This window comes from Falco rusticolus, chromosome 4 (genome assembly GCF_015220075.1).
Source record: "Falco rusticolus isolate bFalRus1 chromosome 4, bFalRus1.pri, whole genome shotgun sequence".
Lineage (NCBI taxonomy): Eukaryota > Metazoa > Chordata > Aves > Falconiformes > Falconidae > Falco > Falco rusticolus.
In genome coordinates, this window is record NC_051190.1 from 81,104,986 (window position 1) to 81,118,029 (window position 13,044).

The 13,044-nt window shown below is 36.5% G+C and overlaps 1 long non-coding RNA gene across 1 annotated transcript; it reads left to right on the plus strand.

Moving 5' to 3' along the window:
- The first annotated feature begins 376 nt into the window (after window positions 1–376).
- On the plus strand, window positions 377–8,652 carry LOC119147758. Its single transcript, XR_005104140.1, has 3 exons — window positions 377–469; window positions 2,900–3,092; window positions 8,269–8,652. It is a non-coding gene; the product is annotated as an uncharacterized LOC119147758 (long non-coding RNA).
- Window positions 8,653–13,044: the final 4,392 nt, after the last annotated feature.

Consider the following 13,044-nt stretch of genomic DNA (forward strand, 5'->3'; position numbering starts at 1 on the left):
TATCTGTGATCAGACAAATCTTGTACCTAGTTTTGTTTTGAGTGAGGTTATTCCATAAATCCTAATGGCTGTACTATTAACTTTTTATTCCTCAAAAAAAGTATATGGAATTTAATTCCCCATTTGTTAATCAAGCTTTGTAAATCACCCTAAACCTCATTCCAAATCTAGATTAAATTTAGATGACATCAGAAGGAGATCACTATTCCATGTTGCTTCCATTTAGCTTGTACTATCAAGATCTGTTTACTATAGATGTCTTCAAGTAGTATTTTCTTCAGCCCTTCTGAATCTGGCTATCCTATTAACAGAATCTTTCAGGTTAAAAATGTAACAAAGCAGTAGGTTGTGTTTCTCTCTTTGTACCAGTTCTGCTGCTGGAGATGACCTTTTATCTTCTGGCCAAGACAGAGTTGTTCTCTTTTTCTACTAAAGCCCTCATCCAGATCTACCAAACTCTCAAACATAGGTAAGCAGCAGCTCCACAAATGTAGATTAGCTTCTCAAGGAAAGTCACAGTCTCAACCAATAATGTATTTTGATTGTAGCTGCTAGTTTTTTGAAGTCAGGCTGGAACAACTTCATCACTCAGAAAAAAAAAGTTTGTGTTCCTAAGAGCTTCCAACCAGTGCTACAGCCTGTCCTGCAAGGAACCACAAAGCTACATGCAGACATGCTCTACTGCCACCCAAAAATACCATTGTCCTAACTCAAAATATTGCAAGCTATTTAAAAATTTATCAGCCAGTGAATCTGCTATTTAAAAGATTTTTTTAAAAGTTGTCCTTTGTTGTGAAGGGGAACAGGCTACATATGTGAGTGTTTCCAATGTATTTCCTGCCACGGAGCCCTCCATCTTCCATCTAGTCACTTGTAAGTACCCAAAGTTGGCGAAGAGCCTGTTTCTGAGAGAGCTTCTTCACCAACATATGGCTGTGCTCAGAATGATTACTCTGGCCTTCAGTCTGCTCATTTAAGTCTAATGAGGTCCACAGAGGTGACTGTATGACTCACACAATGAAGTCATTTTTCCAATTAGCATTCTGACAAATGTATTATAAGTAGAGCTGCTTCAATAGGTTTCCACAGCTGGGGGAGAGATCAGGTATCACCAAATACTCCGTTACTTTCTTCTGATCTGGTCAGAGAAATTTCATTCACTCTTGAGTATGACTGTTCACACAACAGATGGGTATTTCATGTCTGAAGAGTGTGACCCTTTCCTAAATCAAGCTCTGTATCTGCAAGCCAAAGTGCTCATGCAAGGCACAAAATTAACCTTAGTCTTCAGTAGGTACTCATAATGTTCATACTAAAAAGCCTTCCTTTTATTAGGAAGTCTTTTATTCATTATTGTGGCATATGATGTTTGGAAATGTAAGCAGCTGACACCTAATGGAAGACTTTTAAGTAACCAACTGAAAAGCCATTCTTCCTGTGTGCCTATGCCCTTTCATTCTGGTATTCGTGAATGTTTATTGCATGAATATGGGAGGGATAAGGGAATCAGAAATTACCTAAAGAGTATTCATTATTTTTTGTTTGTTACTGGCTAAGCATTATTTTTCATTTTCACTTTTAAAAAATATTCATCTATTTAGAAAGCAGAAACCAAACCAAATGATTTAGCTAACAGTTATGCTCTACAAATTGTGAATAGTCAAAGTTCATTGTCAGCACATCACCCTATGTACTAAAGTTCAGTACATAAACTGTTCACAGATCTAATAAAAACAATGAATAAATTCATAGGAACTCAAATATCTTTACCAGGCAATCTGGAACAGAATAAAGTAATATACTGGTTTAGATAATTTATGTATTATGAATAATTCAGCTATTACTAATTGGAATTTTTCTACTTAAAAAATAATAATAATTTGACCTTGTTTGACAAAACATTGAAATTTCTATGAACAGTTTATTTTTCAAAATTAAACTTTGTTGAGATATACAATCAGCACCACTACCAAGTGAAAACTACAAGAAATTTGCAGAAGCTATTTAAGAAAGAAAAATAAGTCTGAAGATATTCCAAGAAGCAACAAAGAAAACCTGTGGCTTCCTTCACAAATTGTTAGGACTTCAGCAACGCTATGGTACATTTCTAACTGTGTTGTTATTATTTTTGCCTTTATTTCATTTTAATTTTGAGGGTTTGCTGCTGTTATCATCGAAGCAGGTAGCTAACAGGACACATACAACCAATTTACCCCTATGAAAAGAGACATAATTTAACCGCACTTCTTCAATAAAAATCCATTCTAAGTGATATTTTTTTCATAGTTCAATAAATAGATCATCTTATACTATGTAGGAGTACAAGTATTAGAGGTAACATGAAGTGCAAATTTAATTTTATACTGTGCGCACACTCAAGCAGGGAAGCTCTCAAAGCACAATGTTCTGACATAGTTGAGTCAAGGTCTGCAAAGTGGGGTAGTATCTACTACTGGACTAGCTGCTACAGTTGGGAAAAAATGGCAGGTTTTTGAATACACAAGAACTCCTGCAGATTCAAAGTAGATGAAGGAAACTCTGAAGCTAAAAGCACTTCATTTACTGCTTTCAAAATAGCAGTAATAAACAGCTACAAATACTACTCAATACAAAGTTCTATAGCAATACTCAAATTAATTCTGAACTAGCCAGAATAAGGCAGTGTTGCCTAGACATAGAACTGTACTAAGGGGATGACAGTAGCCAAATAGAGATTTCTGGATGTTCTTGCAAACTTCATGTAAATTTCACCAAGTCATTGATAGGTAGCATGGGTAAGTGATCCTGAACTGCATCGAGTCATTCAGGTGCTTATGTCCTACTGATTTTTTTTGGTTATACTGCTTTTGGCAACAGAAGTCTTCTCATCCATTGTAAGACACATTTCACCTTCCTTTAGGTGTCTAAGAATAAATATCTACAGCCAGAGCTGGTGCTTCAGGTTCCTGGTGTGGAAGTGGGATAGAAGAAACATGAACACAGTTCATCTGACCCACATTTGACAACAAATGATTTCAACACGTCACTTGCCTGCCAACAAAAGGGGCAAGGGATGTCCTCTCTGTTTGACACAGTGACCTCTAGATTTATAGGTAAGGTGTTACAATCCATACGGGGGTTTTTTTGTTTGATTTTGGTTTTGAAGAACAGGAAACCATTTTCCTTTTATTTACACCTTGCGTAAAATTATTTCCTACTGGTCACAGTTAACGTAGTCTGTTGTGAGCACTCCTCTTTACAAACTTGATACTCTAATCTTCAGAGGTCCATTAGTGAATCCTTCATAGTGACTTAGAATTAATTTGTTAGAATATTGTCTTTGTGTCTTTTTCTCCTGGTACAGAGCAAAAACAACCCTCCCCCTAAAAAACTCCATGTGTTTAAACAGTTCTAATAGCCTTACAGAAAAATCAGACTACAAAGGGTGGGCTAGAAAAAAGAGAGCAAGGTAGTAGCCTTCTGTGATTCCTGAGGAGACAATATATTTGATGATCTCATCATGAAGGTTACTAAATAAATGAAAGTAAATGGCTGGTTGATTCCCTTTAATTCAACATGTGGTGTAGACACTTCCTTCCCATTCCCTCGCTGCAGTACATTGGATCACATTAGGCTTGACAGTAAGGATTGACTTAGTGGTTTTCAGTTCTGTGTAGTGATTTTGATTCTTTTTCAAAATGATTTACTGATTGCTGTAATGTGCTTTCTAAGTCCTCATTCTGTTGGTGGTGCTTTTGTTAACTTTTTTTTGGAAATCATTGCTAGGACTTTATTGACATACCTTAGCTGTTAATTTCCAAATCTCCCAATCAGCTATTGCTATGTTGGTTTTGTTATAAAATCATTGACCTTTTAGCTTTTTATTTTCTTTTTTTTTAATTATCCCCCCCCCTTTTTTTTTTCTTCCTCTTTTTTTCTTTGTTCTCCCCTGTTGGGTGGAGGAGGGGATGGACTTGTCAAAGACAATAACAGGCTACCAAAGTTACCATTGCATTAAGGCAGGTATGAATTTTAAAGTGTGTTTGACTTGAAGCAGGAGCACAGTACAAATGCAAATATTCCCCAGTGTGAAATAAAGCAAATGAAAGGAAATGAACATGAAGTACTGATTCAATGGTTCATAATCAATGCTAGTAAGGATGTTGGAATGCATGGTTTAGAATTTCTGAAGATGGTTACACAATATTAATCCACTATCTTGAGTTATTTAATATGTCCTTGATAGATGTTAAGGCATTGGTGAGGCTTTGCATACATCCTGGAATTAGTGTCATTTAAAAAATTATCAGTTTTTATCACCTCTCTTACCAGTCAGTACAAGTTAACTTATTAGATTGTAAGAGACTGAGAATGATGGAGACTGCAAATTCTTTTTTCAAATTTCTCATAATCATCCTTTCATGTGACTTTCATCTTTATTGCTTAACAGCTATGATCCTTCTCCAATTTATTAATGGTAGAACTTTTGCTTTTAAAAATTGGTTGACCCAAGTAAGTCTTACAAATGTCTTCGAATATTTTCATGTATCCAGTTTAATTAATATGATACTTACAGACTTTAACAAAAATCATTAGATATGGGCTCTTTCACCATTACATATTTTAATGGCAAAATCAATCAATTTCTGGTTTATAGTATTAATATTGATTTACTTTCATTTTCCAAAAATACCCATCTGATAGCATAGTGCAGTGGTGCTAGTACTTCATTAGCTTTAAAGTCATCTTTTCAAAGAGATTTTGATCTTAGTCAGGACCGTTTCAACTGAAGTGGACCGATAATCAATGAGGAGAAAAAAATGTCTCTGTGCTTTTGGGACAGAAGAATTGGAATTTCAATCTATTTTTTTAAGTAGCTAAAGTAAGCAACTTCTTCCTAACTTGTTTTTGCATGCATTGTAAAAATGGGAGTGTAGCCAGGCCCCTGAGGTTATTTGGTGTAATGTAATTGAAGCAGACTGTCTTTTTTTTTTTTTTTTTTTTTTTTTTTTTAAAAAAAAACCATGTTCCCTTTTGGAGCACTCACCTTTTTAAGACACCTTCTGCTGTCCCTTCTTACATAGTCCACTTACTTGAGCCTTCTGGAGCTGGTGAAACTCTTTGAAGACAGATGGTATTTGTTATGTGTAAAGACTCCAGAAGATGAAACTTCAAAACCATATAGGCAGTCAAACCTGCAGCTTTCAGTGAGGAGTAACCGACAGCACAAGCTCATTCTGTTGATACTGGCAAGCGCTGACCTTAACAACACGATAGCTAGGGATGTGTGAAACGTTCATGATGAAGCCAAACACCTCCGAAGTTTCATACTTTTCTAAAAGTCCTTCATATTAGAACTGGGGTAAATCTACTCTTGAATTCAAAAGGATTTTGACATTGAATTAGAGTCAGAACTTTAGCCTGGTTCAAAACCCATTCAGAGGTTTGTTATTCTATTTATAAGCTTTTGTAAAAAAGTGGGTGAAATACAGTACTCCCCTCAGAGGAAACTAGTACCAATCAAAACCCGTGTGAATATTCACACAACTTTTCAATGAACCACCACAAAATTTTTCATGGATCTCCTAATATAAACTTACCTATTAACTCTGTTGTTACTTTGTTATGGTAACAAGCACATTCATTTAGATTCTTCCATTCATTTTGACTTGAAAACATTTTGGTGCAGTCATTCGGTGGCCCACACATCATTTCTGGTCTGGAACTCAGGCAGATGTATCTTTTGGAAAACTGATACCACTATCTTGAGATGGGCAAAAAAATAAACTCCTGACTGCACCTAAGGGTTCCCAGACATGCCTCAGTCCCCAAACCTAGAATCCTATGCTATGCAATCTTTAAAATGCCATTTCATATACCAGGCCTTAAGTTATTTATAAAGTTAAAGAGGAGAAAAAAAAAAGAGGGAGGGCAGGAGAGGAAAGTGTCACTATGCCTACATTCCTGCTGCGGCAGTTTTGTTTGCACTTGCATAATTGTGAGCACAAGTGGAACCTGTATTTGGGTGCATTTTTGTGAATGACTATGCTACAAAGGCAGTGAAGCTCAAGTAACAATAAAGTATTGGCTATTTTACAGTCATATATGGTTATGGTGCATGTGCTGAGGTATGGCCAGTAAATCAGCTGTGATATGCAATGTGTGAATGTGATTTGCTTTAACCTTGGTATGTGAGGGTATCACCAAGCATATATGTATTTTCACTCAGACACATAACTTACCATCGGACCAGAGCAAACATGCACTAGAACATGTGATTTGTGATGATCTGAAAAAGTCAGATTGTGACCGTCTAAGGAGGTAAAGGAACAAAGACTGTTTCTTCCTTTGTACTCACCTAGCAGTGACCTGTGAACCGTTCCCATCTTACCACTATTTTGACCTGTAAATAAGGTCATGTATAAGAGATCAAAAAGGAGAAAGCTTTCTTTGTCAGCAGTTGTATAGACACGCAAGGGCCAGGGGCAGGCTGGACTGATCTAACCACAGATTCTGATTTTCCAAGCAGATTTCAAAAACGTAATTAGACCTCATAATACTAAATAAATGTTTGTGTCTCTTCTGCATTTGCTTTACAGAATATTTGAAAAAATTATATTAAATTAGAACTTAACCTTCAAAGAATTAATTTTTCTTTTCTCTCCCTTTCATTTATTGATAGTCATATCTCTTGCAACTTACCAAAAAACTTCAAACTAAGACTGTTCATGAAAAACTGAATAAGTGAGATTTTTACTCCAGCACACTATAAAGATTGTATCAAAAGATTGGCAAAATGTGTCACCTACTTGGACCTGAAAGCTGTGATTTCAAGTATACGAACTGAAAAGCCTATGACTCAGCTGTAAGACATTTCATTACATGAGAGCCTCCATGTGCCATTTAAAATGTATAAGTGTCATCATAAACTTCCCACTCTCCTAAGAATAGAGCTATCACTGGACCCTGTTATCTCACAACCCCAAGGTACAATATGATAATGATACTGCTTAACATCAGTATATGGAGAGAGAAAACACTGGAGATGCCTCAAGCATCTCAACTATAAAGAAAATCAAATTAAAATATTAATTTACTGATTAATATAACATTAGATGACCCATTTCTCCAGCTTGTTAAACAACAAAGACTCGCAAAACTAAATAAGGGCCTAAGAGATAAGTGTTTTAAGAATTCCCATAGAGATGTTTAGCCCCTTTTTAAACATCATTAAAGATGTACTTTGCATATAACGGGCAGTTTTATTTTTTTGCTACACTGAAAAGCCCTGCTTGTGTTTATTAATATACACTTTTAAAAAAGGTTACAAAGTGAGGGTTTTGGTCACAGTTTGAACAATCATATCATAATGTAGAATGAAAGAAAATGAGCGCAAGAAAAATGAGTGCAAGACAGACTTGTGGGGGTGAAAGAGAACAAAATCTTGCAGGTAAATCATGGGACAGAAGGTTCAAAGTTTGATGTTTAACTACGCTACAAAAAATTAACCATTTGTACCCTCTGTGTCTGGAAAATGAGGGGGAAAAAGTTACTTTGCTTATCTTTTCTATTTAAAATGCCTGCTGTTTGGGAAAATGGGAAACTGCAATACATGATTCGTATATAGGAAATGGCAATCCAAAGTAACTTATTTTAAAACTAAAAAACCCATGGTGAAGTCCTAAAGCAAATTTTATCCCTCTTGAACCATGGTTATGTCCCATGACATCAGGATATTGCTTGAATGTTTGTGCTGCATTTTACTGAAAAGTATCAGTAAGAGTATTTAGTATTTAGGTTTTTAAAAAATGTCTCTCCCTAAGTCAAACCCTCATACTATTAGAATTGTCACTGCACTCCTATGAGCCAATCTATGACTTGTTAGGGGAAGAAACTGTGAATCTGCTGTTCCCATGGATAAATGCCTCTGTCTTTTCCTTAGTGATCCACAAGGTATCAGCCTGTGAGCATGTATGTTCACCTTGTATCTCACATACTATGTATATTTTCAAATGAGCAAAAAGCCAAGAGAGAACTATGAATTCCAAGTTGGTCAGAAAAAAACCCACAACTATTTGTGTAATAGGTTCTTAATATTCCTCTTGCAAAGTTTTGCATTTCTGGCCTTGGCCCCCTCATACATGTGATTGCATAGGTTGGGAATAAGGCAATTCAGTCTTCCTAAAACACCGTGTGTGTGTGTGTGTGTGTGTGTGTGTGTGTGTCTGTTCCCTGTACATACAGCATTCCAAGTTCTTATCCCCCTCTTTTTTTGTTCTTGTTCCCCAGGCACTGCCTCCACGGTACCAACTATCCTTATCCCTGCTCCCATGGCAACAAGTCTCTGTTCCAGCAGTAACATCTCTGACTCTTCACCTCCTCCCTCTGCAGCTATGTTCTACACCGTGGAAGTAGCTTGATTTTCTCTCACTAGTTTCTTTCCTTTATTTATCAGGCCATCTGTGCTTGTTCCAAAATGTCTACTGTGAATATACCGATTCTGTATGTGGCTCTACTTTAGCAAAAAAATGAGTGAACCCAGGCCTGTTTTCTTTCTTTTCCAACCATACTCTGAACTCTTCTCTTCTATGCTTGGCTGTCTGAAAGAGGAAAGAATTATTATTTTAAACATTGTCCTCCCACATTTCCATGGCAGGATCAGCACGAATTGAATTAGAACCACAATCATTTTGAAATGTAAATTAGATTATGAAAGGTTAGAGTTGTATGTGCTTTAAAAACACTCCAACTGGCACCAGACTGTTTTTTGTAGACACTTTGTTCACAGAAAAGAAGATGTGAATTTTTTGAAACAATTTGCTAATATTAAATGAGAAAAATATTTTAGAATAACCATTCCCTTTCATTTTTGGTTGGCTCCTTAATATGCTGGAAAGCATTTTATAACACAGAATATTCATTTGGGACCACCATTCAATTGTGCAAACAAGCCAGTAACAGCTAACAGTTCCAGAATCAATATGCAACCATTTGAGAATGCCAAAAGTACATGGACCCGAAATGACCAAAAAGAAAAGGGGAGGGGGAGGATAAAATTTAATGGTAGGCGAGGGGTAAAGATCCAGAGATCCAGTGAGGGAGTTATAAATCTCATGGACATGATAACAGTAAATGTGTCATTTTTAAAACAATTTGCTGATTTGTGATTGTCTGGAATAAATGTCGCTGCTAAAGAATAGATCACTTACATTACAATGACTAGCAAGTTACTCACTTTTCTGTTGCACAGTGACTTTATTTTTTAGAAATCTTTTCCTGTTATTTCTTTTCAAGATCTAAAGAGGTTAGACCTGGAAGTTCCCTTAATCTTAATGGAAACACAGGATATTTAGCAATTGACAGACTGAAGTGCCCTGTTGAGATGGTATTGAATAGCTTCTTTCTCCTAAAACATGAGTAACTGCATCTCCTATAGCCCTTAGTTACATTATTTTTGGAGGAAGAGCTGTTTTTTGCACCTATGCAAGTTGGGGGCCAACTGGCTGGAAAGCAGCTAGCTCTGCAGAGAAGGACAACGGGATCCAGGTGGACAGCAAGTTGAACATGAGTCAACAGTGTGCATAACAAAAGGTAAAAAAAAATCCATATTGGGCTGCATTAGCAAGAGTACAGCCAGAAGGTCACCTAAAGTGTTTATCCCCTCTGAGAACTGGTGTGTGCACTCGTCTGGAGTGCCACATTCAGCGCTGGGCTCCCCTCTACAAGAGAGGTACCAACAAAGTGGAGCAAAGCCAGAGAAGGGCTACTGAGACAGGCAGGGCCTGGAGCACACAACATACTGAAGGAATGTATTTATTTAGCCAGGTGAAAAGAGGGCTAAAAGGTGTAGCAGGTGGTTAGAGAGAGATAGAGGCAGTCTTTCCTCGAAGGTTCACAATGAAATGTAAAGGGCAGTGATAAAAAGGTGCAGCATGAGACTTAGCAAGTGGATTTAAGGAAAAAATTGTTCACAATGAGAGTGGTTAAGTGCTGAACAGGCTGTCAGAAAGGTGGTGGACTTTCCACAAGGGTTTCAAAATTGGACTGGACTATGCCCTAATCAACCTGATCTTATTTCTGCGCTAGCCTTGGATTTTGAACCAGATAGTCTGCTGTGGTCCAGTCCAGCTAAGATTATCCTGTGATTCATGAGTCTATGACTACCAGCTCCCTAGCAAGACAAATCGTCACTGTTCTTTCAAGATTCCCAGAACAGAAAATACTAAGGGGGAAAAAAAAAAAAAAAAAAAAAGTACTGTTTGCACATTAAGACAGACTAGCCCACAGAAATGGTTGATTCAGACTCTTTTCAATAAGTCACTTAAACCATTGTAACCTTGGGCAAACAACAGAGCATCTCTGTGCTTCAATTCTCCTCCAGTAAAATGGAATGAATAATATTTCTTGGCTTTTTTTTTTTTTTTTTCCTAAGAGTAATTCACCTTTATGCCTCAGGGTTTTTTACAGACTAAGCCAAATCAGCTAGTGATCAGAGATGCTATGGTATTATAGCAATTGCGCATCTGGTCAATGTAGGTATTAGTTCACAAGCATCATTAGAGAATACATGGCGGGGGGGGGGGGGGGGGCGGAGGGGGAAGGGGGTAAATAAATGGTCCTAGAGACCTTCTTCCTGGATACAGAACCCTGTTTCAGATATATCTGTGATGCAAATAACGGTTTCAATTATTATATCAACTAAACACTTTGATAAGGGATATAAGCACAAGGAGACAAACATCCTTTTCTCCAGATCTTCTGAGAATTCATGAATTGATGCCTCAACAGTTCGTCTGCCCTAAAAGAAAATGCTGTCTCTAGGTCCTTGCTTCATGGTCTTGCTTGCTATTGCAGGTGGAGTGCTCTACCTCTTGGCTGTTTATTGAGACACTATAGGTGGCAGGTCAGTACTGTGTAAATGTTTTGTGGTTAAAACCAAAAGATGTGATTTGTGTTTATAAGCTTTAAATTGCCTTCCTGACAAAATATGCACAAGCTGAAAGCTTCTGCTCATGTAAAATTGTGATGGATTGCATTTTATTGGAACTTATTATGAATAGCTCTTTGATTTGAAACAATGAACCCTTTAAATGCCTTTAAAATTTACAGTGGGAGAAAGAAAGTTGTTCCCCTCCATCACCACCATCAGAGAGTGACAACACCCCCTATTTTTCAGAACACACATACGTACAGAAGCATATGCACTCACTCACATATACATATGATCAGATATTCACATTTACAGAAAATGACATACATATTAAGTTGAAACTTTTAGCTTGGTATTAGATGCCTGATTTTCAGAAATAAGCTCAGTGCAAAGTACTCAGAATATGTGCCTGTATCAGAATACAGACGCTGTATTTATATACATATGTACAAAATATGGATACCAATGCACTATATATTGAAAGACACAGGACTTCCATGAAAATTATTTTGTGGTTTTCACCTGTAGCTGATTTAGTTAATACTGTACTAGAAGAAACAGAGATTAATACATTTTCCCAGGACTTTGGTGAGTGTGAATATATAGATTTATTTATGCACATACACCTTCAGTATTCTCTCTGTATTTATTCATATCTAAAAATGTCATTGTCATATTTTATTTTTTTTTATGCAGGGGTTACTTGGTTTAGCACTCTGAAATTAAAGGGAGCATAAAGTCAAAGGAGTATATAGTTAAGAGCATATTATTTCTTTCAGCTGAGGCCTTCAAAGCAGGAAACTATTTCTCATATGTATGTGTATTTGATGGGAAAAGAAGGCAAAAGAGCAGAGTTAAAACTGTGAAAGCCTGGCTTTTTTCAGGCTAAGAAGCTTTTAGTGGCAATAGTTAAATGTCGAATATGATTACACAAAACTGCTGCTTAAAACTGAAAATGAAGTGGAGCATACTTGTGAAGACTGTCTATCAGAAATTTAAAAAGTAGTAGTGCATAATTTATCAGTGTTAATAGCCTTAGGTGCATTTCTAAGGGAATTAACCTAAACAGTCAAACTATTTATCACATCAGAATACATAAAATGTACTTTTAATTAATAAATGGACATTCTATTGCCTTTACGGCTACAACAAATCAATCCTCCTTTACCTTCTGTCTACAGTTTGGGTTCCTTTAATGGGTTTTAATGGGTTTTATTCTACGCAAACATAGCAAAGCTTATTCATTTACTTCCTGGAAGACTTTCTGTACTTTGTGGCATAATCTCACCAGTGTCTTTGGTCCACTTACACCAAAATATCACTATGGAGAAAAATAATAGCATTGTCTGTTACCCTAAAGTATCATTCATTGCCCCGGAGATGACATGCCTGGTCCAAGCCTACCTTGGAAATAATGAAGTTACTGTAATGTGCTGTAGTTCTTGTTAATAGACTGTCTGTGAAGTCCTTCAGTTAAAACATTTTATTGGGAAAGCAAGGTATTTCCAGTTGCTCTGAATGGTTAATGGAGTACTTTGCTTGTATAATCTCAAATTCATTGGCAAAGGAGATATTTTCACTGTCTTACACAGAAGTAAACTAGGTGGACCCATGTCTACACAATAAATGGAATAATTTTGTTGAGGGATAGTGAGCAAATATTTTGAGATGGCAAGTGCAGTCCTGAGACCTGCAGTGCTGTTTTATTTTTTTTGTGTTTTTTGGGGTTTTTTTTTTGTTTTTTTTACTTAAACCAAAGTTCATTCATGACTGTTTCTGTGATAATATTATAGTATCAGACAGTATTTCATTTGCTGGTCTTTGACATTCAGAATATGCAGTTAGCTAAAACAGTCCTGTAGAAGGTGTAGCAAGGACATAAAGGCATAGGTTTGGGGAACACAGTGGAAATTCTTAGTTCCTCTGAATTCTGAGAAAAAGATGCCAAATAGTCTATGCTCAGAATTTCAAATAGAATACCTGAATTTGTTTACGATCTTACATTAGACAGTTACTAAACTTCTGCAAAAGGAAAGTAAAAAGCACAATAAATACTTCAACAATGTTGAAACATGGAAAACTGGGAAAAATCAGGACCAGAATTAATAATGAAATGCTTATAAACCCACTACAAT